Here is a 17,626-nt window from a genome sequence, read left to right on the forward strand (position 1 = left end):
TGTCCACAGAGGCCTTCAGACTCCACCTCTGTGTCCCCTCTGACCCTGTCTGGACAATCAACAAGAAGCCAGTTGGTGTGCTCTCCACAGGGGAAACCCAAGCCTGCAGCTCTACTGTAGCTTGGGACTTGTCCCCAGCCCCTCTTGTACCCCACAGGGCCCCACCATCCCCTGCATTGCTCTAACCAACTGGAACTTCTTGCTGGGCTCTTCCCCCAAGGGAGCGTCCTGTAACCAAATTTCTTGTGAATCTTCTTAGTGTCTGGAGTGTCATCAGCCCTGACACCCTACCTATTAGTTGGGAGGAGTTGATTCTTGAGGCCCACAAAAATTCAGATCCATCCCCCCTTACATGGCTTTGGAAAAATAGCTGAAGTCCCCCCAGTTCAGTCCCCTCATCTATGTGACTTTCCTTAAACTCCTAGGGTTCCTCTACTGTTCTCCTGTTCATATGGCTGTTTTCCTGATGGACTGAGCCCCAGCATACCTTTGGGCTTCTGCACACCATCACAAGATCTGAAACTTGTAGTTGATTCTCTGGGGTTTTCTTAGTACAGTAAAATCTGCTGATTCTCTGTCATGACCCCTAGCTGGAATCTCAAGGTTTGCTGTGCTAGTTGTAGCAGCCTTGCCATTCTTCCTGTGCTGAGGAGTCCTCAGGGCTTTCAAATAGAGGAAAAGAGATGAGTGGCCAAGCAATTTACTAATTACACCACAGTGCAGAGAACCTCAAACACTGTGATGAGCACTGGGTGACTGACACAGTTCTGGGCTCTGGGGACACTGAGCATTATCCCTGCCCTCATGGAATCCAAATGACACCCTTGCAGAGGAAATGACAGGCACTAGAGCCCTGAAGCAGCAATGTGGCTGGCATGGCCCTGCAGGCTCCCAAGGCAAGCTGTGGGATGGGTAGTTTCCAGTGGTCCTTGTGGCCCATCATAGGGCTTTGGATTTTACATGGAACAAGATGGAAAGTCACTGTAAAATTTCATGTTATAGGGTAACATGGTCTTTTTTCTTATTTCCACTGTATTGAAGATTTGGCTACACATTGACCAAAGTTTAATTGTTGAAAACATTGCCCATGAATAAAAGTTCATGAGTTGTTAAATAAAGCAAACAATATGTGTACCATCATAAACCCTTTATTTTTACCTCCTTTTTATGTTTTTCACTTATTTTAATTAGTTACACATGACAGTAGAATGCATTTATGCACTTCAATATATTATATATACATTGGGTTTGTTTTTGAAAGGCTGCTGGTTAAGAAGCATTGTGAGGGGGCCTAGTAAGGCTTGGGCAGTGCCAGGAGGAGATTCACACTGCATGCTGGAGGTGTGGATCAGGGCTATAGTAGTAAGTTGTTCAGAGGGTCATTTCTGCATGCATCACTAAGGCAGAGCCAGAAGATGGGGGTGTAAGAAACAGGCCTGGTGAGGTTTTTGCCTTGGGCTTAGGAACATCCCCACTTTTGTATTCTTATGCTGAAAGAGGAGGAGGTGTTCCCCAGGGAGGTCGGGCCAAGAAGGCAAAGAGATCTGAAGGCATGTGGACCTCTAGACCCTGGGGGCTCTTCACTCAAGGTCCCAGGTGGGGGGCACAGTGGGTATGTGGAGCAGAGGAAGCCTGGACCCTCTGTACTTGCCAACACACCAACACAACTCCACTGTCTTACACACACACACTTGCACACATGCATAGCAAAAAAATAAACCCACAAATACACTCACACACACACATACGCACACACACACACACACACACACACACACACCCCTTTCTACTCATACATATATTCATCCGCATATGTGCATAACACACACAAGAAACACATGCATACACAGGTACCACTCAGCCACTACATTGCCCTGACAGAAGATAACATCAATCCAACCCCCAAATCAATGCCCTGCATCAAAACACTGGCGACACACATAGCCTATCAGGAGCATGCAAAGGACACACTGGCTTTTCAGCAGCACACACACCCTGCAATCCTTTCTGAACATAAACACATGCTCACACATCTGTTTTCATCTATGGAGAATCTGAGCTGCTGGTGACTTGATGTAGGGTGGATGGGTGCCAGAGGATTCAGCACCACAGGTGCAAGAGCTGAGGAGGGCTGTGAGGAGAGAATAGACAGAAACCAGACCTGAAGGATGACAAGGAATCTACTCATGGACAGCTTATTCATTTTATTCATGGACATTTATTCATTTTGCTGTAAGTGATGACTTCATCTGCTTGTTTGTGAATTATCCTTTTGCTCAAGAAGAATCTTAGCTCACCCAGTGCACAAGTTTGTTATCTTCAAAGCTTTTTCTCTAGTGACTTGAATAAGGTCTGACATATACCTGTTCCCTTATTGAGTAATTACAGTTTCCTTAAGTGCCTATGCAGTCTGCCTGGGCTCTCAGGGGATGCTACATGGCTCTCTGGCATCTGACATGATGAACTGCTTCAAATCATTCAAGAGCAGTTAGCAGTTAGCAATCCACTCATAAGCAGAAGTTGAGATTCCTGGGAAGTGGTTTAGAATAAGAATTAGACAGAACCAAGTTTCAAAAACCTATTCGTGACTACAAAGCTGTGGACAAGGCAGAGGGAGGGGTATGAAGAGGAGGAGAGGGAGAGAGGGACAGAGGGGAGAGATGAAGGAGAAGGGATAGCTTTACAGGGGAATTGAAGAACAGATACTGGACACCCTCAGGGTCAAGTGCCTATGGACACTGAGCCTAAGTGCCACCTACGAATGATGCAGCCCAGAGGACAAAGGAAAGTTGGGGCAGTGTGGGACTCACAAATTATGTTTTTGGATGTAAATCATTTTCTGTCTCCAGGCCTCAGTTGTGCATAAACTCAGGGACTGGACCAGGGCAAAGTTTGTCAAAAAGTCTCTCCAGGAGACTGTTATTGTTTAGGTATGAGGTGTCCCCCCAAAAGTCATGTGTGAAGAAATGCAAGATTTATCAGAGGAAAAATGATTACATCATGAGTTGTGAATAACCAGCGGATTAATCCACTGGTATGGAATAATGAGTCTTAATTCTGTCAGCTAGGGTGTGGCTGGAGGAAGTGGGTCCCTGGAAGTGTGCCTTTGGCATTCGTATTTTGTCCCTGGTGCATGGAGCTCTCTCCCTGCTTCCTTGTTGCCATGTCCAGAGCTGCTTTCCTCCACCACATTTTTCCACCATGATATACTGCCTCTCCTTAGGCCAGCGCAATGGAGTTGGCCATCCATGGGCTGGAACACTGAAACCATGAGACAAAAGAAACTTTTTCACTTCTAAGTTCTTCTTGCCCTATCTTTTGATCAGAGCAATGAAGAACTGACTAAAATAAGCATGTTTCAGGAGGTGGCCCAACATCATTTATTTTCTTAACTACCTTCACACACACACACACACACACACACACACACACACACAAACTAGCAATAAGGTCATGATCAGGTTAACTAGAGAGGAGGCCTAAGACTGGGAATGTAGGTGAAGTGCCCTGGGGGAAAGCAGCACCACAAGCTGTGGACAGAGGTGAGTGCCCATGTGTGGAAAATGCTAACCTACATGACCTTGATAGAGCCTTATGCTCTGTGGCTTTAAGGAACAAAGGTCCTCGTCATCAGGCTGTGAACAAGATATCTTGAGAGGGGCCTTGTGGAGTTTTCTGCACCCCTCACCCACCCTGCTCTTGGAAGAGGAAGCAGATATTATGAGGTCAACTTACGCTGTCCTCCACCCTCTGGAAGCCAAGAAACATCCTGAGAGGTTGGGAACCATCCTGAAGGCCTTAGATTCTGCATAAGGTGGACTCTGAGCTTTTACCATGGCAGTTACCTCCTGGGCCACTCTTTCCTATGCTCTAATTTGGTCACCTTTGTCTTCAGCTCCCCATGCATGTGTCACTGCTCTATGCATGCCCCTACTTGGCACATGCCTTACCAATCCTGAACTCATGGTACAGGCTTCTCTTCCAGGCTGGAATGAACTTGTTTGTGTGACAACATGCTGAGAGCTCAGTGAATGTTGTGAGAGGAGAGATAGTGTGGGAATTTCACTGCCAATTCCTAGCAAGGCTCTGGGTTTTGTTCAATAAACCAACAACCCCCAAGCCTAGTCTCCTGCCTCTGTCTCCCAAACGTGCTCTATGTTTCTTGTCCAAGCCACCCAGGCCTATTTACTTTCTTCAGGGCAGATGTGAGGTCTTCATAATAGAACCCTAGCTGATGTCAGCCTATTTTAAAAACAGCAGGTGGAGCGGAGCCTCAGTCATCCAGATCCTGTGACTAAGTCTTCAGACAGTATATCAGGGCCCCAAATGAGTGTTCTGGCCTACCAGGCTCCATGGGGCAGGAGGGCAGCTTCTGTCCCTCAGGACACCTGCAGATTTACTTATAGTATTTGCATTAAACAAATGACTCGGCAAAGACAAAATCTTAGCTGGTTGTCTTTACACACACCTGTAATTTCTGCAGCTCAGGATGCTGAGGCAGAGGGTTGCAAGTGCACAGCCAACTTCAGCAAAGGCAAGGTTCTGAGCAATTCAGTGAGATCCTGTCTCTAAATAAAATACAAAGTAGGGCTGGGGATGTGGTTCAGTGGTTTTGTGCCCCTGAGTTCAATCCCCAGTATATATATATTAAAAAAAGCTGCTTTACCACTCAGCTGCCCATGGAGGTTGCCCTGCTCGCAGGTCTCCATGGAGACCACAGATGAACATATGCTCTCTTGCACTTCCTGGACAAAGCATCTGCTCTGAATCTACAATGTAGCACCCAGAGCCTGTGCTGGTGTTGCAGGACACCTTCCACCACAACCCCAGGTATTCCCTCTATTCATGAGAGAGAGGGAAGGAAGGGCTCTCTGTCCTCTTCAGGAGGGGGACCTGTGAGAGTCTGGGAGATGAGGCCAAAAATGGGCTGGGCAGATGGGGCCCTCAGAAGACATAGGACTGTGGTGTCCAATGTGCACAGAACTCGAGGTCCTGTGAGTCAGGGGTTGGGAACCCAAGAAAAAAAAAATTGCATGAATTCCTAGGAGTTGGAAGCAACTTTTTGTGTTGGAGTCCTGGTCCCTGGAGCCCAATTCCACCCACCTCTCTAAAGTTCTTGGACTCTGTCCCACTCCAGCCTCCCCATCTCTCCCCACTGCTCTGGAGTTTTCTTCTCTCCCACCCTCATCCTCTTTTTCTGTCCATTTCTGTCAGTCTTTCTCTGTGCACTTCTGCACTTCTCTCTCTCTCTCTCTCTCTTCATGTGTCTTGTTTCTGTGCCTTTCTGGGCCTCACATGCCACCACAAACAAGGATCCGTGTGTTGGGAGCTGGAGCAGAAGCTGCTGGGAACTGTCAAAGTTGTGCCAAGTTGGTGGCTCCTGGTTGTCCTTAACACTAGTCTTGCCCTATGATCCCCTTGCTCCTTTCCACTGGGCCCCTTTTGCACAGTCAAATTGTCTCCCACATGGGCTCTGACTCCTGTCTCTCTGCACATGGTGGGAGGAGCCTGCAATTGCAGGAAGCTCAAGTGCATGCTTAAGACCCCTGAAGATGGGGAGTGACCTGCATTAACTTGGGCATGTTTCTACCTCTATAACCTCAAGGTTCCCATCAGAAAACCATATCAACTCACTATTCCCAGATCACAAGAGTGAAGGGAAATTAATTGGAAGAACATTCTTTGTACATCAAAGCAGGAACATAAGCCCAGCCACCTCCACAGCCAGGCCATGAACTTGATGAGCAGAGAAATGAGCTGGCACACATGGCAGAAGGATGGGGTAGAGAGTGAGGCAAACTGGAAAGCCCAGGTGTCAGGGACCTGCCACTATGCTCCAGCAAATTACCACTATGCACAGGTATGTGGACTGAACATGGTCAAATTCCAGACTTTCTAAAACTAGAACACAGATCTGTGTTTAAATTTGTTCATATGGGCAGTTTCACTTTGTGGACAGGGTTTGGCCTGGTTTCCACCAGGCTTCCTTCTCTGCATTTGAGGGTGTGGCACAAGGGCCTCTCTGATCCCCCAATTCTCCATGAAAAGGTCACAGGCTGAAGACTCACCTTCACAGGGCATCCCTTTTGGTTAGTAATCTGTTTCACTTGGAAAAGAATAACTTCACATTGTATTACATTTATGTGGTGAAGGACATAATTAGGAGTTGTGCTAGATGGTAACACATAACACAGTGGCAGGTGAATGAAGGGTGCTTCAGATTGGGAAGGTGATTGGTCTCCATTGGTGAAGTTACTGAGACAAGCCTGCATGTTGAACAGAGTTCTGGAAGTCTGACTCTCCCTTCTAGGAAATGAAGAGTGGGAGCTTGGCATCCATGTTGTGACTGTGAGGATGCAGGCAAGAGATGAAGATCTGATGTGCTGAGAAAGAGTAGAATGCAGAAAGACCCTGCATCCATGGTGATATCACAATGATGCCACCCTAGCCCTAGGACCTCAGGACTCCAGGAGTCTTGTTCATATGGGACAAGAAAATATCTTGTAAATCCTAACACTCTTTGTTGGATGTTCTATAACTTTGGCCTATCATATCCCAATGTTACAGTATCTTCTGTAGAGTGAGATCTGATGGAATCTTGCTCAGGAAGAAATCAACAAAAATGCTATTGAGCCACACTTACAGGATTGTCATTTTCTAGGTTCTTAGATTTTGAGGTGAATTGAACTAAATTTGTGCTCTCACAAAAACTACAAACATAGAGGAAAAAAAAAAACATGCAAAATGGTCAGGCTGTGCACAACATCTGCTGTTGCTCATGGTGGCTCCACATGGGAAACTTCACTCTTGAGGACTTCATGGATCTTATGTGATCAACAATGATGGCACATCATATGCCTCCTGAATGGGATGGATCTGTGCATAACCATTCGCAGGTTCATGTGACTCTACATTGAAAATTCAGAAAATTCTAGAAACCTCTGCTTATAGACACTTGATCAAATCAGGCCAAATTGGATTCCCATGTGTCCCATGCTTTGGCTCCCCTGGCTGGGAATCTAATGGCCTTCATGGTGTGTGTGGCAGGAAGGTCACAGATAAATCCTTGCACTCCCTGAAACCCCCACACTTGGAATGCTAAGGCTTGGGTGTCCTCTCCTTGTTGAAAGCTTTGCCAGCCTGATGCAAGTCCCAGTTAAAATCATGCACAGCATGACTTTTGTAAAAACAATCTTTTATAACCAAACATCATTGTTAAATTTGGGTAAAATAAGTAACAACTATGGATATAGGTAGGAACTTAATTTCTGAAGTAGATAGTGGGTTCTTTTTAGAAAATATTCCAAGGCCTCTGTGGAATTTACTATGCTTCAATTTATTTATTTCTTGTTAAAATTTGGTAAGAATATTGAATAGGGGAGTGGACCCCTTCAATAAGTTCCAGGTCACAGCAGTGCTGCCTGGATACACATTGCATAGCTCTGTAGAACTGCTTCATCTGCATCCCTGAAATTTTAGACATGGTGATTGATAGGTCCCCATCTCCCATCCCTGGCAAACCCCCATTCTAATCTATGTGTCTATGAGTTAGACTATCTTACGGACCTCATATGAATGGAGTCCCACAGTGTTTGTTGTGGAACTGGCCCAATTCTCTTGGTCATCTGAGACTCCCTTGTATTGTCGTAGACTGCAAGTCTTCTTTCTTTCTTTAAGACTCCATTGCATGATCAGCCACAATCTGTAAACCTATACATATTTTGATGGACATCTAGATTGTTTTCACATCCCAACTCCTGTGACTAACACTACAATGAAGGTGGAAGTGCTAATATCTTTTTCAAATCTCAATTTCAGTTCTTTTGAGTAAATATACAGAAGTGGTGTGGCCAGTTACTAAGAGTTCTAGTTTTATTTTTTCTGAGGAACTTCCATACAGTTTCCATAGAAGCCACACATTTTGCATTCTCAGCAACAGAGGGCTTCCAGTCCTCTGAGTCCCCACTAGCACTTGATGTCTTTTGATGGTTTTTGATAAGGACAAAAGGAGCTGTAGCATGTGCTATGATGTCTTTTTGAGGTTCTGATTTACATTTCCCTGAGCACCTTATAACAGTCATCTCTCACACACCAAATCAACTGAATCAAGGATGAAGATCACATGATTGTCAAATTCAACATCTTCACAACAAAAGCACTCAATAAGCTGGATATCCAGAAATTAACTCAGCACCATAAAGGCCACATATGAAAACCTTATAGCTAATATCATACTCAGTGGTGAGAGGGGAGCTGTTCTTGTATTATCAGGAATAAGAGAAGGAGGCCCAAGCTCAACACTTCTGTTCAGCAGAATAATAGAAGCCCTAACCAGAGCTGCTAGGAAAGAAAAAGGGAAAGAAAATACACCCAATCAGAAAAGTAGCAGTATAAAATGTGGGACACAAAACTGTAAGGACTCCATAAAAAAAAAAAAATCAGCAAGACATAGTAACTGAACTCAGTTGCAGAATACATAATCAACTTATAAAATTTTCTTACATTTCTATACATTAATAACAAACTGTCTGAAAAGAAAATTAGAAAATCAGCTATTGACAATAGCATAAGGTATAACAAAATAATCAGGAAAAAACTAAGTGAAAGTTCTGCACATTGAAAACTACAAAATGTCGATTAGGTTATGTTAAAAAGTTACATATGCAAAAGCATCTCATGTTCATAGATTAGATCTCATGTTGAAATACTCCCATTAACACAGCTATCTATGGATTTGATGAAATTCCTATCAAAGTCCCAATGGCACTATGTTTTACAGAAAGAGAAATGAATTATTCTAAAATTCATGCAAAACCTCAAAAGAACTCAAACAGATAAAACATTAAAATAAACAAAAAACATTGGGGAAAGGGACAGAAATAGAGGAATCACATTTTCTGATCACAAATCTACAGTAATTAAAATGCCATGGTATTCACATAAAACAGACCTAGAGAGCCCAGCAGAGAGTCCATGCATGTATGGGCAGCTGATGTTCAACAATGGGGCGAAGAATACACAAGGTGCTGAGAAACTGGATACCAAAATGCCAAAGAATAAAAGAAGATGCTTATCTTATGCCACATGCAAACCACTTCAAAGTGGGTGGAAGACTTAAATGTGAGATCAATGGCTATAAACTTCCTAGAAAAAAAAAAAACAGAAGAAAAAAATTCTTCATTGTCCACTCATTCATATTAGTGTTGGCAATTCTTTCTTTTTTCCCTTCTTTTTCTTTCTTTCTTTCTTTCTTTCTTTCTTTCTTTCTTTCTTTCTTTCTTTCTTTCTTTCTTATTTCTTTTGACACACATCAATAGCATGGAAAACAAAAGCAAAATAGATACTGGAGGGGCTGGGGATGTGGCTCAAGCGGTAGCGCGCTCGCCTGGCATGCGTGCGGCCTGGATTCGATCCTCAGCATCACATACCAACAAAGATGTTGTGTCCGCCGAGAACTAAAAAACAAATATTAAAAAGTTCTCTCTCTCTCTCTCTCTCTCTCCTCTCTCACTCTCTCTTTAAAAAAAAAATAGATACTGGACACCATCAACCCACACTGCAGAAGGGGTCAAACAAATCAGGGCAGAAAACAACCTGGAGATAGGTGGAAATACTTGAAAACTGTTAATTTCCAATATATATTTGAGAATGTCCTAGAGTTTAAAGCAAGTTAATAATCCAATGAAACCAAGGGCTAAGGACTGGGAAAGCCATTTCTTCAAGGAAACCTGTCTTTTTTTGAGCCTAAGAAGCCCCCCAGGAAAGGCATGGTTGTGATCAGAGAAATGATGCCCAGTGACTTTCCCTAGGGACCTGAGTCTGATCCCCAGCTGCTGGGGACCTTGACTACAATGATCAATTTTATGGTAAAATTTAAAAAATTTATCACAGTGACAATAACATCTCATTTACATTAATTCTTGGACTAAGGTAAGCATGTACTTTAAATTTTGTATATGTTCTGAAACTTCTTTGTAGAAGGATTTGACAATTTTGCATTATAATTATCAGAGCATAAAAATTTTAATTTCCAACACTGTTAATACTAGGTTTCCTCATTTCCTTTATTCTTTGTATTTGATAGGCACACACACATACTTTATATTTTCTTTGGATTACTATACTGACATGGAATATCATCTCAACTCTTTGGTATGTCATCTTTTATAAAAGGCTTGTATTTGGCATTTCCCATTTTTATTGGGCTGTTTGTTCCCTTTTTTTTTTTGAATTGTAGAAGCTAGGTATATGATTAACCTCTGGTGAGCTGTGCAGACACCCACAGAAACATCAAGCAACTGTCAACAGTTTTGCCTTATGCAGAGAGCCCTTTGCCAGCTTGGGAATTCTGTTCTACTTCTAAATTTCCAACATGAAGTCATTTTTTTCAGATTTGATATTCTGGTTAATATGGTTGATACTGGTGAGAAATCAGAGAAGGTATTTTCAATATTTTACAATCATGTTATATTTTTACATATATAACATTTGGTGACCCAAATCAGACTTAGGTACTATATAAGTGTCTTGAATTCATGAATCGAGTCAATCCATGAAGCCCTACTGAAAGAAAATGCAAATAAAATCAAGAATATGAATAAAATAGTTTTACTTCTTTCTTTCTTTCTTTCTTTCTTTCTTTCTTTCTTTCTTTCTTTCTTTCTTTCTTTCTTTCTTTCTTTCTTCTTTCGCTATTTGTTTCTTGTTGAGCTCCTGGGGAGTTTCCCAGTGGTGGTATGGATCCCTAAATATTCTGGGCCCCAGCAGCCTAGCAAGTCAGCCAGGAAGATTTTGGCCAGGCTTCAGCTTAGGCGGGGGTCTGTCAGTGGCAGGATGATCCAGGGCTACTCTGTGCACAGGCTCCCATGCATGTCAGCAAGTCGAATCTCAGAGGAGCAATAGCTCCAAAGGAGGTCTGCAGGTGGTAGGATGGCCCTGGGCCTACCCTTGGCTCTGGCTCCTGCATAGGTGGCAAGGCAGATCTGGGTTATATATGAGCTCTGGAAAGTGTCTGACTGAGAGCAGAGGGGATCCTGGGCCATTGCTAAGCTCCAGCCAGGATGGATGAATCAGGCCTAACTTGTGCCAGGGGTCTCCCTTCAAGTCTGCAAGGTGGATCTGGGTGGAGCCTGAACTCAGCCTGGGTCCGCAGGTGGAGGGAAGAAGCAGGTGAATCTGGGACATGTATGAGCTCCAGTGGGTGACTGCCTTTGGGCGGAGGTTGTCCAGGGCCAATCCTGAGCTCTGGAGGGCTCTTGTCAGAATGGAACTGTGCCTACCCTGGGCTCTGGCTCCCTCTCAGGTTGTTGAGGCTGATCTGGGACAGGGCTGGACACCGTCACATGTCTGTTGTTTGGCAGAGTGAGTCCTGGGCCAAACCTGAGCTCAGGCAGGAGTTGCTGGTGGGCAGAGTCAATCTTTGGCCTATTCTGAGCTCCAGTGCCAGTCTCATGGTGACTGAATGGACTCGGGCTATTCTGGGACTCGGCTCCCATGCATGTCTTTTTGGTGGATCTGGACTGGAACTGAATTCCTGCAGTGGTGTGCTGGTGGGCAAAGGCAGTCCTGGCCCAAGTCTCAGCTCCGCCAAGTGTCAGCAGATGGTGGGATAGACCTGGGCCTATCCTTTCCCGGTAGGCCTTTCCTTTCTTTGCAGTTGCCAAAGCTGATCTGGGCAGAGCCTGAGGTCCAGCGGGTGTCTACTGTTGTGCAAAGGTGGTCCTCAGTGGAACCTGAGCTCGGGTGTTTCCTGGTTGAACAATGCATGCGGGCCTAACTTGTGTCTGGGCTCCTGCACAAATAGGCCAGGTGGAATCTGGATTGCACATAAGCTCAGGTGGGAGTCTGACAGTGAGTGGAAATGTCAAGGGCAGGGCCTGAGCATCCCGCTGGTGGAGGAATGAAACAGGCTACCTGGGCCCTGGCTCCTGAGCATGTCGGCAGGGAGGATCTGAGATGGTCCTGAGATGGGATGGCTGTCTCTGGACCTTGATTTTATTCATTTATTTGTATTCATTCCTGTGAATCAAAGCCAGTGCCTCACACATGCAAGGCAAAAGCTCTACCACTGAACCACAACCCCAGTGCCATTTGCTTCCTCTTGACTTTAATCATAACATATTTTTGTTTTATATCATTTTTTCATGCATGCATTTGAATTTTACCAAGTATTATTATGTGATGTTACCTGTAATTCTTCCCAAGTTGGCCCCAATTCAGACCTTGATTCTCATCCGGATTATATCCCACACATTCACCTCACCACTGGCATGCTTGCAGAAGAGAGATGCCTAAGGACTAAGGCATGTTCTCTGACTCTGAACTTTTGGGAAAAGTTATTTTGATGAGGTAAAGGGTAAAGGATAAGGGGTCACTTGACAGAGATGCTGCAGAACCCAGAGCAGGTGTGTATTTGAATAAGAATTTATGTATTGAAAAAGTTTGTTCATTTGCTTTATTTTTTCAATTTATTTTTGCTGGCATTCATTTATCTGTCTTTTTTTTTCTTTTTAGAACAGGGGTTGAACCCACACCTTTGGGAATGCGAAGCAAGCCCTTTGCTGCTTTACCATTGAGCTGCTTCAGAGCCCATTCATTCATTCTCAGTGTGGGAATTAGGGGCTGCTTTTGTGAATGAATCTACTATGAATATTAAAAAAAGAAGAAGACTAATAAATTGCACTTGTATGTGTCAAACCCAATTAGCATCCTAACTAGCATAACTTTGGACTAATAGCAGTGGACCCAGTGCTATGTAAACCCCTTGGAGCCTGTTCTGAGAAAAAAGCTTGCCATGGACTGATTTCTGTGCCAGAGCTCCATTGGATTAGTTCCTGAATCTTGGACAGATGATTCTCCCACTTTGGCGAGACTGCAGAAAGAAGAAGAAACATTGATGATTTCCTGGAGTGTGCTGCAACCCTGGATGGAATGGCCACCTATTAGAAGCTAGGACTCTTCTCAGCTGCAGAGACCTCCCCCCACCCCCTGTCCTGTGCAGACCCCTACTTGCCAGCGGAAGCCTGTGAATTTTCATCTTCAAACTCTGGTTTCAAAGGTTTTGTTATATGCTAGATAATTAGCATGTAACTATTTCAGTTTGTTAATTTTAATTTCTATTGGTGAAAATTCTGTGACTCATAAAGAACAGAAAATTACTTCCCATAGTTCTGTAGGTCAGAAGAGGGGAAAAGTCTGTCCCAATAATTGTGTCATCAATTTGCCCTCTGCAAATCTTGTTCATCATCAAATACTTGTGATTCTTCATTTCCTTCTGATTCATTCAACCTCATCTTTTTTTGTTTTGGTAATTCTTCTCTAATAAGTTTAGGTCAATGCTTCTATGATACTCCCATCATCTGCAAGAGCTACTCAACTTTTGACATATTCCCCTTAACAACAAGTATCTAGAATATCTTGCTATTTTGATTGATCCAAGAAAAGTGAAGTTATTCTGATATCAATTCTAGGCTTATCAAGAGAAAATTCAAAATAAACTATGTCATTATCATACTTAAGTACTTATGGATTTTGTCATGTCCCATTTTCTTTTAAGAACATCATTATAAAGTAGCCTCAGACAGAATTGGTTTTATTACTTTTCAAAATACAAAACTATGTTATTTATAATTACCTACATAATTTTCATTTATAAATCAGTTCCTCAACTCTAATATTATAGACACTTAAACAAGATTATTTCTAAATCACAAACTTTCAAGGCATCAATGATAAACCTCTAAAGTCTTGACTTATATTAAAAATAATCTATTCCTCTAGAAATCCAGTGTTCAGAGAAATTACTTTTGGTCAGTGCTCACTATAGGTACCATAATGTGTTTCCATTAGGTCTTGGGTTTCAGTCCTCATAATTGGACCTCTTTGTCAGCCCACCCTTAGTTGATTCAAGGCTTTAGTGCTGTTATCAAGAACCTATTTATCTCTTTGCTCTGAAAATCTTAGTGTGCCTTCATCCTCAGACCAATTACAAGATGGCTAAGTGTGAGGTGCTATATCTATACACAACATGGGAAGAGAAAAATCATCTTTACCTGCACTTTCTCTAAGAAATAATTCACCAACATTTTTTTATGTGGATATTTCAATAACTTCTGCTAGGTTTTGAATATGATTTATTCCTTCTAGAACTCAGGTTGAAATTTTATCTCCATTATGAGATATTAAAAAAGTGGAAACAGCTGGAATGTTCCAGAGGTGATTTGGGCTAGGCCCTCAAGAAGGGATTAATTTATATCAATAATGGATAAGTAAGTGAATGGGTTACATGGAGATTAGGTCTTCTGTAAACGAAGTGTGACTAGGTTTCTGTCACTTTCAAAATTTCTTGCCATGTGAGGCCCTGTACTGCCTTAGAAATATCCCAGAAAGATTGCTGTCACTAGATATACACCCTTGGCCTTGGACCAGAATTGTGAGCCAAAGTAAACCTCTTTTCTTCATAACTTACCAAGTCTTAAGAATTGCATTATTAGCAAATGAAAACAGACTAAAATATCAACTAACAATTTTCTTCCTGTGTAATATTGTCCTCTCCATTGTCCATAGAACAACTAGAAAAAACTGCAAACTGCTAACTATAATAATAACCGCCAATTGCTTGATAATCCCCTTTCACTCAAATGATTATAGTCTTTAATAGCTTCGCAACCCATATTCTAAATTCTTAAAAAATATAAAGATACTGTACAAAATGCCTTCTGTCAACCACACTAGGTCATCAAGACACCCTCCTTGCTGACCATTCTCAACAGATTTTTTTTTTGCTTATTTACTTATTCATAGACAAACTTCTTCCTGTTTCACTACCTTCTTTCTTACATGATAAATTTATCACTAAAATATTTCTTCTCTGTACTTTTTCCATAACTTTTGACAACTTTTTCTCATCAATTTTAGGAAATGAACTAGATTTGTATTAGGATAGATCAATAATATATTTCATGTTCACAATGTATATTCTGCCTTTCCACTGAATAATTAATTACATATTAGATGAATAATAATTATTTTAATCCCTATACATTAACGAACAGCTCTTTCTCCATAGAGAATCTCTATATCAATGCTATCTGAATATCTTTTGAAAGTACACATTAAAATACCCATGCTTCTACTGATATCAGGTTGCAAATAGCAGTGTGCGGCACATAGTGAAAGTACATATCAGACTCAGTCAACTTCTTGTTGAAAAGAGAGGTGCAAATAGTTAAATATAACTTCTGTTTTCTATAGGAATAAGATTGTGGCTATCAATACTCCTGTGTCCATTTTCTGATTTCCATACTTCATGTACTCTTTATACTTTTCCAGCATATTATAATTTGACTCCTTTTTCACATAAAAATAAATGGACAACTGAGAAAAGTCATTCATCATTTCCAGCAGCAAAACTGTTAGCTTTTATACATGCATTATTTTTCTCTTTGGGGTTGAAAATTGTACATTTTATACCATTAAATAAAAACATCATGTAATCCTCCCCTGATGCAATTATGATTCATGTGTAAAAGTAGAAATGATGAAACTCAAATCAATCAAGGATGATGTTTTTTCTTGGTGAAGTCGTAAAAACCAGAGAACTAAGAATAGATCTTTGGATTGATTGTACCTAAGACTGTATGTAGCTAAAGAAGGGAAGCTGTCCAGCCATGGTGCTGTAATAACAGGTTTCATTGGAATAAAGATAAAACCAATAGACACTGTGAAATGACCAGAGATAAGGACACTTTTAGATGTGGATTTTAGGTATAGAATAATTCAGTATGAAAAGATAATCTATATGCTATCATAGATGTATAGGCTAGAGGAAAATTGAAGAAATTGGCAAAAGACTATTTTGTGTGTGAGTGTGTGTGTGTGTTTGTGTGCATGCAAAAGTAAAAAGGTGTACAGATGTCCATGTGAACACAATTTTAAATGCACTAAAAAGATGTTTTAAATGTCCATTCCTTAAGAGAGTATTGAAGATAGACCAATTTGAGTATCAGGAACTATTTGGACAACATTTTCTCCAAAAACTATTGATATGATAATTGTATGTAAAAAGAAAAGCTCTTGAAATTTCTCTGTTATCACTAAAAAATAATAATGGATTGTTGTTTTCCTAGGATTTTCAATTGAAAAAATCTTATTTTTGAGGCAAAACCCTTCCTTAAATAGACTTTTTTAGAATGCACAAAGAAAATGAACTCATGTATCTGGATTGAATAATTTTATACTCTGTGATTGTCACTGTACTGACATTACAATGTTATCATGTGAGATGTCACCATAACAGAAGAGGAAATTATAAGAATTCATTGCATTTCAGAGGTCAGAGTAGAAAGACTTGGACTAACAGAAAGTGAATTTTAATAGGATCAGATTAGACATATATAAAACATCATTCTGAATAAGTGTCTTCTGAGATAATGAATGATTTGGGATTGTGGTAATAAAACAAAAAGTGAAAATAAGTGTCAAGAACCAGTCCATCAAACCATTTTTACTGAGAGAGAGAGACAGACAGACAGAGAGAGAGAGAGAGAGAGAGAATTTTTTTAATATTTATTTTTCAGTTTTCGGTGGACACAACATCTTTATTTTATTTTTATGTGGTGCTGACAATCGAACTTGGCACCCTGTGCATGCCAGGTGAGTGCCTTATCGCTTGAGACACATCCCCAACCCCAGTCCTTCAAATCTTTAAGGTAAAAATCTGTTAATTACCAAACACAAATGAAGGTCGCAGCATTTGTAAATGCTTCCGTCTCCAGATCACTTCTTTAATTAGACTACTGTTTTTGGAATTCTGTTCTTTTGATGCTCAGGCATGATCAGTGAGTTCTAATCTTACGGATAAAGCATCCCTTCTTTTGGTGACTAATGAACAGGAAAGAAAAAACACAACCAATAGAACCTCTCTAATACTCAAAGAAGAAAGAATAAACAATATAATGAAAGTAAGTCCATACAAATTAGAATTGATGATAGTATAGTTTGGGTCTTAAATGTTCACCCAAGGTCATATGCTGAAGACTTGATTTCTAGCCTGTGGAAATCTTGGGAGATGGTAGAACTTTGAGGAGTTGGGGCCTAATGTGAAGAAGCTAGGTCATTCTACAGTAGAATGAATTAGACCTAACTTTTCTATGACAAGTGTAACTCCACATCATGTTCAACCACAAGAATGTGATTTTAATTAAAATAAGTTATATTCCATGTATGTATGGTGTGTCAAAATATGCTCTACTCTCATGTATAACTAAAAAGAACAAATTTAAAAAAGAAGCTAGGTCATTGGGCTCATGTCTTAAAGGAGATTTTGAGGCCCTAGCCCTAGTTTCCTCAAAAAATATGTTATAAATACACGAATGGATATAAAGATATCAATAGAAGGAAGAAATAAGCAAGATTTCTTAACTCGAAGGGGAAAATTGGGATAAATGATCAAAATGAAAAATATAAAGTTAATATATCATACATAAGTCACTGATGAAAGAAATAAAATTTGGTATACATGTCTTTATACTTTTTCAAAATAATTTGCAATAAGCTGATAAAATGTAAATATAACCAAGCAATATATTATAAAAATATCTTACATCACCACTCAGGAAGATTATTT

Source organism: Urocitellus parryii, chromosome 11 (assembly GCF_045843805.1).
Source record: "Urocitellus parryii isolate mUroPar1 chromosome 11, mUroPar1.hap1, whole genome shotgun sequence".
NCBI lineage: Eukaryota > Metazoa > Chordata > Mammalia > Rodentia > Sciuridae > Urocitellus > Urocitellus parryii.